We start from the raw sequence: 12,476 nt of genomic DNA, 5'->3' as shown, positions 1-12,476 counted from the left end.
TTTTTGAAAATTTCGAAATTGACTGTTGTAAGTCAACCGGATTTGGTAACGTGCGTGGAACTGTGTGGCGTTAGTCAGCAATTATTTTACTTTGCTGTAGGTTTTTGATTGGCTTAGGAGTTGTGTGTACTTTTAGGGTTATGTGGTGCATAATGTGGTGGGTTCTCATACCCAAATCGGCAGTGAAATTAGGTGAAGACGCAAATGGCGTGCTTGTCATGGTGTTAATGATACTCTACATTTTTCGCAGGGGATAACTGAATGCGGATTGTGGGTATCTTTAATACCTAAATTCATTTCTTATTCACCGGTAAAAAGCGGTGAGAATGAGTAGATAAGTATATGTGGTGCCATCGGTTATAAAGCTGAAGACACATTGAATGTCTCATGACCAATGGAAAGTGGTTTGCCAGAACTACATATTATCGAAAGATGGATTGTGCCATTAATGGGTAAAGTCAGAAATTGTTACACAGACTGCCGATTATGCAGCACTGTCCGATATATTTTCATAATACAACCAACTACAATATCGCAGCCATTATCCTAATTTATGTTGAGTTTCTGCAATGGAATTGACCGCGTAATTCGAGGTCGAAAAATCTCGCTTTGGTGTAAAGATTGGCTTTTTTTTTACAAGTGGAGGAAGCATCGAAAGCCGGAGTGCGGGACTTTAATTCGCCAAACCTAAGATAATACCATCTCAGGTCTCTCCCACGAGACTACTGCACTGTATTACATCGAGAGAAAGATGAAGACCTTGAAGTCTCTTCTATTGTACGGACTGACTGACGCCTAAACTGTTGTAACTATTGTATCTCGAGACTACCTTCAAGTGTGGTTTTCAGCTTTCACTTCTATTCGAATACAGGGTTCAGAGTCTTCTCTGTACACGTCGGACAATATGGACTAAAGTCATTGCGATATTTGTATAGGTAGCTTCAGAAGCACCCATGCTCACTGAGTATTTGGGACAGGTGGAAAACTAGATCCCATGCTGTCTATCTAGCCACGAATGTATGTCCGGAATCAGTCTGTGAATCCACCGCCCTTTGTATGAAGTTTGCTATCGTTGCTGTCACATTCTGACGAATTTGATTAGCTCCTCTCTCTCGCGCGAATTCGGTTTCCTAATAGTCAATCAGCGCCACACTGACTAACACCTTATCAACGTCGTTTGATATGGTTCGGAAAGCACTTACCGTATTGCAGAAAGCCTATGAACTGCTTTAGTTGGTCTAACCTATGATTTTATATTTAGCGCCTGTATCCATGTTGGAGCCGCATACAGTATAACTGATCTCATTATCTAAGCTACTAAAAACCAATATAGATAAAGCATTATAGAATTTATTTGCTTTACGTGTCCTGTTTTCCGAGTGCTTAAGTCCATTATTACACACCCAGTTATAACTGTAAAGTAATCTCACATTCTCCTATCGTGAGCGATATATGTACTTCACTTTTACTGGAGTATATGAACCAGACTTCTGTTTTCTGCTCAGCCAAAAACTATTTATGCAGCCAATGAACTGGATCCGGAGGTCATCCAGATGTTTAGCCACTGCCACCCCTGTGAAGTCGTCTGCGTATGCAATTAATTTAACAGCTTTTGGTTGGTGTCTCCTTATCACCCCATCATACAGGGTTTGTCCGGAAAGTAATAAGACTGAGTCGATTTAAAAAAATTTATTGAACCAATCATTAAAATTTTTTAAAACTTTTCAAAATATGCTCCTTCTTCGTCGATGCAGCGTCACGGAAGGCAATCTCCGTAATAGCCTTGAAAGCATGTCGTTTGGATCCCCTCTGTCATCTCAAAATGCTTGCTTTTCATATTTCTTTGTCTCGGGATCATACCAAAAAATCCATGAATCGTCACCTGTGATTACGTTATTCAAAAATTGGGGGTAAAATTTTTGCTCGGAAACCACTGACCAGCCGCTCGTTCGTTAGCTAGGAAAGCCCTCTACCGAATCCAGTCGGTACGCGCACGCTCCGAAGTACAGTCGCGGCGGAAGAAAATCAGTCCTATTACTTTCCGGACAAACCCTGTACATTAAGTTCCATAGAAGGGGGTGTAGAACCGAGTCTTGCGGTACTCTACTCGAAATAAGCTTTCATCAGTATCGAATAATAGTCGCTGGTTTCAAAATAGCTCATTATAATTTTCATAAGACATTGAGGAGTGCGTATGTCATGCAGAGCCTTGATTATGTTTGCCCACTTTAGTGAGTTGGCTGCATCAACATTTTTCTGTACAATTTTCCACCTTTTCTTATTGCAAATTTCACAGTATCAACTACTTCTTTTAGTGCGCCAAGAGTGCACCTCTTTTTTATTAAGCCGTATTGTCTTCTTGTTGATCCGTTAGAATAATAGCGCTTGAAGGAGAAGGTGCGCCTGAAAGTAGATATTTCATTTACTGCAGTCTTCGTGCGTGAATTGTCCTTGTGATTGACCATTTTTATACGCTTCCTAAATGACTTTGTGGTTTCTTATTATCGCCAAACCGCATATTTAATTCGATTATTAAAAGCTGATGAAATTATGCAGTCAACGGTGTAGCGTAGGTACCAGAAAATCATAAGCTTGTTGGAGGGATAAGTGGATAAGTGCTGATAATTTTCATACTTACATATACATACATATGTACTGATTCGACATAATTGCACACTATTTGCGGTTAACAAAAGCACAAGGACCACTTATGTCCTATAAAATATTAGTTGAATTTCCCAGCATATCAATATACATTGTATATTTGTATACATAAGTCATCAGCAGCTTTACATTTGTATAAGTGGCTGATAATATGATTAGAAGGCAGTTAAAACTCAAGTTTTCAGATTTCATGCTTTAATATATACATTGAATATCAGATATGTATGCACGTAAGCGAGTTACAATAATTTCTCAAGAGTAATATTGTTGAAAATTTTCGATAATAACAGTGATTTAAAGCGTTATCAAAAAGTAAGCATGCGATGATTTCACTCTGCTATGCTAAAGTTCAAAATTGGCAGCTCAGCATGCAATTATCCAGTTTATAATTATGTAGCATACATTTAGGAGAACGTCTTTACTCTTCAATTACGTAGTATACATTCAGGAGCAAGTACACTTCACGGTGCATTGAGAAGCCAGCAGGTTAAACTACTGCCTGCAGCAATTAATATCGAAATATAAAAAATACTGTCGTGTATAAAATTTGAAAGCATACCACAATAGATTGCAAAATATCAATATGAATATTTGAGTTTTAAATTTCTTCTTTTTTAAAAACTGTTAAAATTTCCTAGAATTTTACAGGTCAAATGAATGTTGGTTAGATATTTTAATGCATTTATTATCGTCAAAATAACAATGCAATTTCTGCCAATTTCTACTGACGACTGCAAAGCAAATCAAAACATGTAAGGAAAGGCTAAATTAGCTTGCACCGAACATTTTATGTTCGCAGCAAGGGGCAAAACACATACTTTCAGGTGTTGGCAGAAGTTTATATCAAAAATGCAGCGAAAGAATTTATTTTTGTTCGTCAAAAGAGTGAAGGAGTAAATTTAATATTTTGGGTATTTGAAGCAAAACGCAGTCACTAAGACAGAAATCATTACAGTAGCGATAAGGGGTTTGGATCACGATCTAGACCGATTTAATTCATAATAAATTATTTAAACATTGACAAACATAAAAGGTTTAAAGTCAACTAAAATGCATAAATCATTATATGGGGCGCATATAGGTTAAGGGAAGTTTCTACTCGATTTTATTAATTTTTTGGTTTTACGATATTTTATTACCAGAAACAATGCTTTCAGATTTTCATACAGGAACCTCACACATTGACCAATATGCTCGCTAAAAAGTTAGCCATAATGCCATAAGTTCCACATATTAGGTATCTGCGAAACTTATGGTCCAGTTTTGACTACTTTTGATGATCGCATGCTCAGTTTTAATTCGATAAAGTCATCGGCTATCGGTTAATATAACGTAATGTAAAGTAGTGCTACGCCTATTTTGACACGACATAGATACTCATGTAAGCCGAACCACTCTTATTGTCCTACTTGTTATGATACCCGCTCCCATAGAGTGCTTCCGTAACTTCTTGGGCATTTAATAAAAAAATTAAATTAAATATTTGTTTGTCAAAAAAGTCTTGCGGTATTTTCGCTAGTTGGCGCTGAAAGCGCGTAGTTCTAGTTTTATTCGTCGCATCGAGTCATGCTATACCTTTTTGGAAAGCTCATTTCACGCGCTAACACGTGTTTGATTGATTCCCATTTCTTTTAAGTCGTTCGTTCGTTATAGCGTCGCAAACATGGAGCATAATAAAGAGAAAATACGGCATATTTTACAGTACTACTACAGTAAAGGCAAAAATGCATCTCAAGCGCCAATAAAATTTGTGCAGTTTATGGACCCGATACAGTTTCCATTTCCACCGCACAACGATGGTTTCAACGTTTTCGTTCTGGTGTAGAGGTGGTCGAAGATGCGCCACGCTGCGGAAGGCCTGTCGTCAAAAATTGCGATAAAATCGCTGAATTGGTCGAAAGAGACCGGCATAGTAGCAGCCTTAGCATCGGTCAAGAGCTGGGCATGAGTCATCAAAAATTCATTTCAATTTCAATAAAATAAAAAAAATTCAATAAAAATACCGCAAGACTTTTTTGACAACCCATTATATGTATGTACCAGTAGTTGGGTATGAGATATGCTCATTAAGTATCAAAGAGAACGGTGCCACGCCCCTTTTTTAAAAAGTTAGCGAATGACTTTCCACAAAAATGCGTTATATCAAATAATTCCTTGCATCTTCTTTCGGAGCTAAGGTATAGTTTTTTATATGTTTTCACCCGATTCCTTCCACCTGCAATATCTACCTCTCTACCCTCAGTGCCTAGGAATACGAGTACGAAGTTCCATCAAGATGGCTCAACTCTTTTCTAAAGTTACATATAACTTACATAGACGGACGAACGGGCGGATACATGGAGAGACAGGGAGCTATCTGGATTTGAACTTGTCTAGTTATCCTGATTATTTATATATATCCCTATATCTATCAAAATAAGTTTCGAGCGATACAAACAACCTTTAGTTGAGCAAAACTATACTACCCTGTAGCAACATGTTGCGAGAATATAATAATTCAAAATAATTTTCGAATAGAAATCGAATTAAGTGAAATCAAAATGACCGCATAAAAATCATTAGAGAATTTCACAGTCCAAATGTTTATTGAAACGCCGTACAGCAGTATTAATGACTCACTACACCTGTAGGTACATTTCGAAAAAAATCCACTTTATTAATTTCGAATTTTCGAACAATTTTAATGGAACTGACTGCAAATTTTATAACTTTGTGATTCGCTGTGTGGCGGCAAATTGCGGCTACACGCGCTGCATGCGCTCAGGCATTCATTTCTGGCATATTGGAAATGAAATCAGCCCATGCGCCTGAAAGTATGCAACAAATTTTGCACATGCACATTCGGTTGCGCTTAAATTAATGTTCGATGCAAAATAATTATTAAATTAAAGCTCGACATGCATATGCTTATGCGCCTGCAGGTATACAATACTATATAGTGCATGGCAAAATACATGCAATTACAGTTATTTACGCACATGTTTGGGTGGGCGCGTGTGTTTGTTGCGCTTAGTTTGCGCTGACATGAAATGCGCAACAGTTTTGCGTAATTAAAATTATTTCAACATATTTTCCGGCTGATTGGCTTTGCTCATAAATGCAATGCCACTTTTTTTGCGCCACACTCGCCATTATGGCAATGCGGTTGCGCCTTTATTCACGCACGTGTATGTGTGTATGTGTGTTGAATGCCCATGAGTGTGTGTTTGTGCTTGTAATATATGCAAATTTTAATTGCGCAAACGTGTTAACCGCAAAATTGCTTTAAAGCGAAACAATGTGCGACATTGTTCGCCGCTCACAACAACTATTGTAATATTAGTAAGCGCGTAGTTGAGCCTTAAGCTGGGCGCATGCAACAGGAATGCTTATGAGAAAAAAAGCGAAAGAACGCTAAAAAAATTTGCGCAAAATCGAGCGTAATTCAATTAATTTAGTAGCAACGCAATTCATTGGCTTGTAAAAGGAATTAATAGGCATTTCAATTTGAGCGCTGAGCAGTAGTAAATAAATTAGTTATGCATGTAATTGTTGTTGCTGTTGGCTTAAAATCAAAAGTTCGTTAATCATTTGCGATTTCTTGAATTTAATCAATCGCTTAGTTTGTGTCCATTACATAAGAGAGTTTATTTGTACATATGTATGTATGTTTTGTCGAGTGTTGAGCTGCTGGAAACGGAAAAATGATTTTATTACCTGGAAAGCAATTTCTGTACCTCGAGCAGCATATATTAAGTTCATAACGAAGTTTCAACACCCAGTAAGAAAAAAGCCGGAGACCTTATAAATAAAGTATATATACGTATACATATGTCTTCTTCTTAATTGGCGTAGACACCGCTTACGCGAATATAGCCGAGTTAACAACAGCGCCCAGTCGTTTCTTCTTTTCGCTACGTGGCGCCAATTGGATATTCCAAGCGGAGCCAGGCCCTTCTCCACTTGATCCTTCCAACGGAGTGGAGGTCTTCCTCTTTCTCTGTTTCCCCCGACGGGTATTGCGTCGAATACTTTCAGAGCTGGAGTGTTTTCATATGAGCATTGTAATAAAAAGTACCCGGAAATCTTTATTAAACTTCTTGGGTAATTGATATTTGAAAAAACTGTATGTTGCGAAGTTGGTCCTTAATTACTATGAGCCTGATTTGGCAACTACTTCGTTTATAGTAGCTGCTTACATCGGTACACCTGGGTAGTGCGTTGCGACTTTATAATGGACTAGCAGCCCGCCCCGACTTCACACGGGTATTAAACAATCATTTCCAAAGTTATAATTTTCGAATTCGAACATACAAATATATTTTGTTAATTTTTGCAAAAAGATCTTTACTATATATTTTACTTTCTCTGCTTTGGAAAAATAATTTATTGAGTCAGAGCTTCCCTGTAAACGATATTTGATGTTAACTTATTTTGTGCCAGCAATAAAAATTGATTTTTAGGTCCTTTGTGATAGACCAACATACAGTTGGCCATGAGCAAAACGAATTTTCCCTACTAATTCGAAAGTTTGGCCTTTGGACTTGTTTGTATGGCTGTCCAGAAGGGTTTAATGAATTTAAAAACTACTGAGGATAATGGACTGCGTTTTCGATATTAGTCCCGGTGTCTATCGACTTGTATTTTGTACATTTCTGCGAGAACGTTTTGAATAATTAGATCGTTTATTTCGTTGACTATCATTCCTGGATGACACTATTGCCCTAGAACACAACCAATGAAATTCCTGTAATACTGCATCTATTAAATTTTTTTAACTATTGACAATTCGGCCTAGGGAGTCATCCAGAATAATAATACAATTACTGCTTAAATTTGGAGTGGGAAAAATTCCTTCCCCAAGTTTAAGCAGTGGCTGTGGAAAATAACCATCAGTGATTCCATGAAGATGAGCTCTCATGTTCGTCCTTAATTTCATATTTACAATCAAAGTCCATAAGGGCGACGATATTAAGCATGCTTTGATGATATCTGCTCGCGTACCGCTGTTAATGACAGGAAGAGTCTGTCGGAAATCTCCAGCAAATACAAAAGTTATCCCGACCATGAGAGCAAAGGAGTTTCTAATGTCTTTTAATGTTCTGATCATGGACTCTATATGTGTTTTATGGCTCATGGTGCATTCATACTATATAATCAATGTGGCGTCTTGCAATAGTTAACCAAGAGGCCAAAAAAAATGTTCTTTTTTGTTATTATTCACGCTATAACTCGCCCTTATCAGTGTGTTGCAGCTTAGCGAAATGCTAAATAACATTCTTTGTCTAAATAGAACGTTCTCTGTTACAAGTAAGTAATGGATTTTTTTGTTAATTTTCGCTCGTAAGTCGGTTAAAAATGAACATTTTCTGATTTTTTTTACAAACCATCCACGGTTTAGTCAGCTATAGCGAACAGACAAGACCCCAACTTATTTTTATATATATGAAGCTAAAAATATCGAACAAAGAATTTGTCTTACATTTTGTATTTCTAAGCAAATTTAGTGTGCAGTATCATTGCGAATGTTGGAAAAGGCTTACGGTGATTAAATTTTATCAAAAACACAAGTCTACGAGTAGCACAAAGCCTTTAACGACGGTTGAGAGATTGTTCGAGACATGGAAGGTATTAAAAAAATTGGAAATCGTCAAGCAAGTGTTAGAGAGTTTGAAAGAGAGCTCGATATCTCTCGCGAGTCCGTTCAAATGATTTTGGTGAATATTTTGGGTATGAAACGCGTTCTTGCTCGACCCGCTCCGATAAAGCTGAATTTTTATCAAAAAGAGTACCGTAAACATGTATTTTTGGACATGCTTGATCGCGGCAATTCCGATCCCACATTCAAAGAGAGCATTATAACTGCCGATGTGACATGAAATGGAATGAGTTTGACTTGCAAACAAGTCAACAATCATCGGAATTAAGGGAAAAAACCAACCGAAACCAAAAAATCACGCCAAAGACACTCAAAAATCAATGCGACGCTCAATGGCTTGGTGCAAACTGCAACTGAATTTGTTCCGGAGGGACAGGCGATCAGTAAGGAGTTCTGTTAGGCCGTATTGGGCCGTTGGCGTAAGAACTTCCGTTGAAAGTTTTAGTTTTTCTCTCTGATCTTTACGGTTTTGTTTTTAGTTTTTTTTACACTATAGGTAAGCTTAGTTTAATTCAAATTTAAATCACTTATATTTATTAAATTAAATTAATTGAATTTTATTGAATTGATTTTTTTTTAATAATTTTTTTTGCATTTATTTTTTAATTTTAATTTGTTTCACATTTCATTTCTTTGTTTTTAAATATTTTTTTCTCACGATCACTAACAAATTAAAAACAAAAATTAGAAATTATAGCAAACCATCACTTTAAGGATTTCTGAAAAATTTCGTTAATTACTTTCAACACTTTTCTTTTGTTCTTTCAGTTTATTTATCACTTTGATTCTGTTTTAATCCATCTATTCCTTTCTTTCCTACTTTCCCTTCCATGTTACTCACTTGACCGACATTAAATTGCCAATTATCATTTCCAAAGGCATCTCAAGCCAACTAATCACTCTCTTCAATCACCCTCCCTCAACGGTAAGCTTAAACTGTCCGCTCACTAATCTTGCGTCTCCCCTCCCACTCCTCACAACTGTGGTGATGTTCAATTGTTCTGCTGCGCTCCGATTTATTGTTGTTGCTATAATTACCGGCGATTAATCATGATTAGTGTGTGTGCTGCCGCAGGTAGCCGAAATAATAAACACAGTTAGCAAATTTAGACAACTGCAACGTGACGGGTCGGAGTGGAGTGGAGCGGAAAGTGACGAAGAACTACACGCACGGAATTTTCGAGAGTTACATTAAATTCGTATGTGTGTATGTGTGGGTAGTGTGGAGGTAAGAGAAAGCCATATAGACGTCAAGTGTCTGTTAAATTAAACACGCCTGGCAGCTCCCCGCAAATGTCTTGCTTTGTGCGTACCTGCTCACAGCTGGTGCGCTCTTACTTTCTTGCTGTTTGATTAATTGCGAAAATCTGTTTTTGGTTGGCGAGTGGTTCAGAATAACGGTATGTACTAGTTTTTCTACCTTCAAGAGCATTTGTTGCTGAAGCGGGGATTTGCCAGTCTTGCTTTGTGGGCGCTCTTTTGTTCTGCAGAAAATATAAATTATTTAATTTTTCAAAAGTTTTTTTTCCTGATTATTTTGTGGTGGATTTAGTGAAATCCTTAACGTTCCTAATACCAAGGACTGCTGCGGCCAGTTTGAAAAATTTGTTAGGGGTTTCAGATGGAGTGACATTTTTGGCCTATTGTTGGATATGTAAGATAAATGTAGGAGATTATGTTATCAAAGCTTTCGTCCGATTATAATTTAAGCTTGCGTAAGGGCAAGGTTCATAATTCATTATTTGAGAAAGTGAGGTTAAGTGCCAGCGTTCCGACTAAGTCCCTATTGAGAACTCTGATTTTGTGTTATGTCGTTGGTCAGAGTTGTCTATGTTCTCTCTATATGATATTTGTGGAATTATGTCAAGTTTTTCTAAGAATTATCTTTATTTCAGTTTAAGTTAACAGTGAGGAATCTCTAAGAGACTTCTCTAACATAGGTATGTCAAGTAACATGTTCCAAAGTATGTTATGTCCCTTTAGCTCCGCTTGAAAAACTATTGATTGATCCGAAATATTAAAATACTAGAAGTGCGTTAATTATTACAGTCAATATCATTCCATTATGAATTATGTACGAAATATATTTTCAGTCCGTTGCCATGACGGTCGGGTCTAAGTAATAGAAACGGACCCGGATATTTATCCCGCCAAGGACTGTTAACCGGCTCCATACCTAGAAATTACTTTAGGAAGGTTTTCTGCCGCTACAACAACAAAAACACATTTTCAGTTAGAAGTTCTGTATATTAGTTGAAGAAAATTTTTCTTGGCATTCAATAAAGTCAATGAAGTAGCCTGTTACTACTCAACTTCACGTCGGATTAATTAATTCCATGAATTTCATGTATTTTTTATTATATTAGACACTAATTGCTGATTTCATAGAACATGCTATATGTATTAGTATCTTAAATGATTTCTAATGAGTTGCTACAAAGGCTGCCATTCTTGGAAATATACCAATATAGGTAACAAGTTAGCATATAATTTAGTGTACTTTTGCAAATATATTGACGAATGTTGCACAATGCTGCTCATTAACGCCTGTAGTTATGCACGCACACATGCATATTAATCTACACATCAAACTATGCGCTGCCAACGTTAATGCGCCTAGAAGTATGTGACCAAGTTGATTGAATACCACCATGCGTGGCTTCAGCGCAACCTCACATGCATTGTTGCGAGTATGCAGGCGTGTGCGTGTTCATTTGCGCATAGAAATACATAATTATGCAACGTGCAAGCAATTTGATGAACCTAATGAAGCGAGCTCAGACGCGCGAATGCGGCACAAATGCAAGTAGCGAGCGGCAAGCTTCGTTTACTGCGAAAGCAGAAATTATTGAAACTTTTACTGTGCAATAATTATGATGATAACGAAGTTGCACTTTGCTGGCATATTAGATGCCTTAGTTCGGAATATTTGAATATGAAATAATTGGAAACAGAGTTATTGCAGCTCCTAGTACGGAGTATTGAACTCAGTTACAATATTTTTCGAAATTGCGATGTCGCATGCAGTACGACAAAAACCAGTTTAGTGTTGGTAGTCTGTTTCAATTACATACCTTTGCAGGGTTGCATTCTGTGTTTCTGTTCATTGCATACGTTTTTTAAAAAGCAGCACAAAGAAAATATAGCAGCCGTAGATGAGAGTGTACACGAAGACCGTAAAGAGTCGATTCAGTACCGTTCGAGCAGCTGCAACTGACGTATGGAACGATTTGGCGTATTTACGTCGAGATCTTAAATTGAAAGCTTAAAAGATATATCTGGTGCAAGAACTGCAACCGCTCGAACTTCCCAAGCGTCATCGCTTCGCTCTAAGGGCTATTGAAAAGAAGAAGAACATCCGATGTCGTTCAGCGATGAGGCTCATTTCTGGCTCAATGGGTATGTAAACAAGCAAACTTCCCGCATTTGGGACGGAGAGCAAGCTGAATAGATTCAAGAGTTATCGAGAAAAACAACGGTTCGGTGTGGCTTGTGGGCTGGTGGAATCATCGATTAATATTTCATCAAATATGATGATGGAGAGAACGCAATCGTCAATGGCGCCATGATAACCGATTTTTTGATGCCAAAAATTGAAACTCGTGATCTCGGCAGCATTTGGTTTCAACAAAATGCCGCAACTTTCTACACATCACATCAATCTATGGATTTATTAAGAGAACACTTCAGTTAGCAGATAATTTCACAATTTAGGGCGGTCGATTGGTCACCAAGATCGTTTGATATCACACCGTCAGACTTTTTCCTGTGAGGATATGTAAAGTCAAAAATCCACGCGAACCTTTCCGTTTCGATTCAGGCCTTGGAGCAAACCATCATGCATGTCATTCGCCAGTTACCAGACGAAATGCTCGAAAGAGTCATCGAAAATTGAAATCAACGGATGGAGCATCTGAGACGATAATCGTCAAAAAATAAATGCCAAAGAATGTACCTTCGTATTATAATAAACATTCCTTTTAAATAAATAAGGAATCTCGAAATGGATCACCTTTTATTTGACAAGACATTTTGATGGAATTGAGCAAGGATTATTGTACAAGCAGCGTGACAATTTTCGAAGACATTATTCATATACTAAAACCTTTTGAAGCTTCTAAAAAATTAACGTTACACTTGGTCACTTAAAATGTTCACCCCTTTGAGTGCTTTT

At 37.4% G+C, this 12,476-nt stretch overlaps 1 protein-coding gene across 4 annotated transcripts in view; it reads left to right on the top strand.

Moving 5' to 3' along the window:
- The window catches only part of LOC120766809 (dystrophin, isoforms A/C/F/G/H), a 776,746-nt gene that overhangs the window by 219,134 nt on the left and 545,136 nt on the right, over positions 1-12,476 (top strand). The gene's annotated exons all lie outside the window — the stretch shown is intronic.

Source organism: Bactrocera tryoni, chromosome 1 (assembly GCF_016617805.1).
Source record: "Bactrocera tryoni isolate S06 chromosome 1, CSIRO_BtryS06_freeze2, whole genome shotgun sequence".
Lineage (NCBI taxonomy): Eukaryota > Metazoa > Arthropoda > Insecta > Diptera > Tephritidae > Bactrocera > Bactrocera tryoni.
Note: the sequence above shows the minus strand (reverse complement) of the source record. Positions and strands in the feature narration are given on the sequence as shown.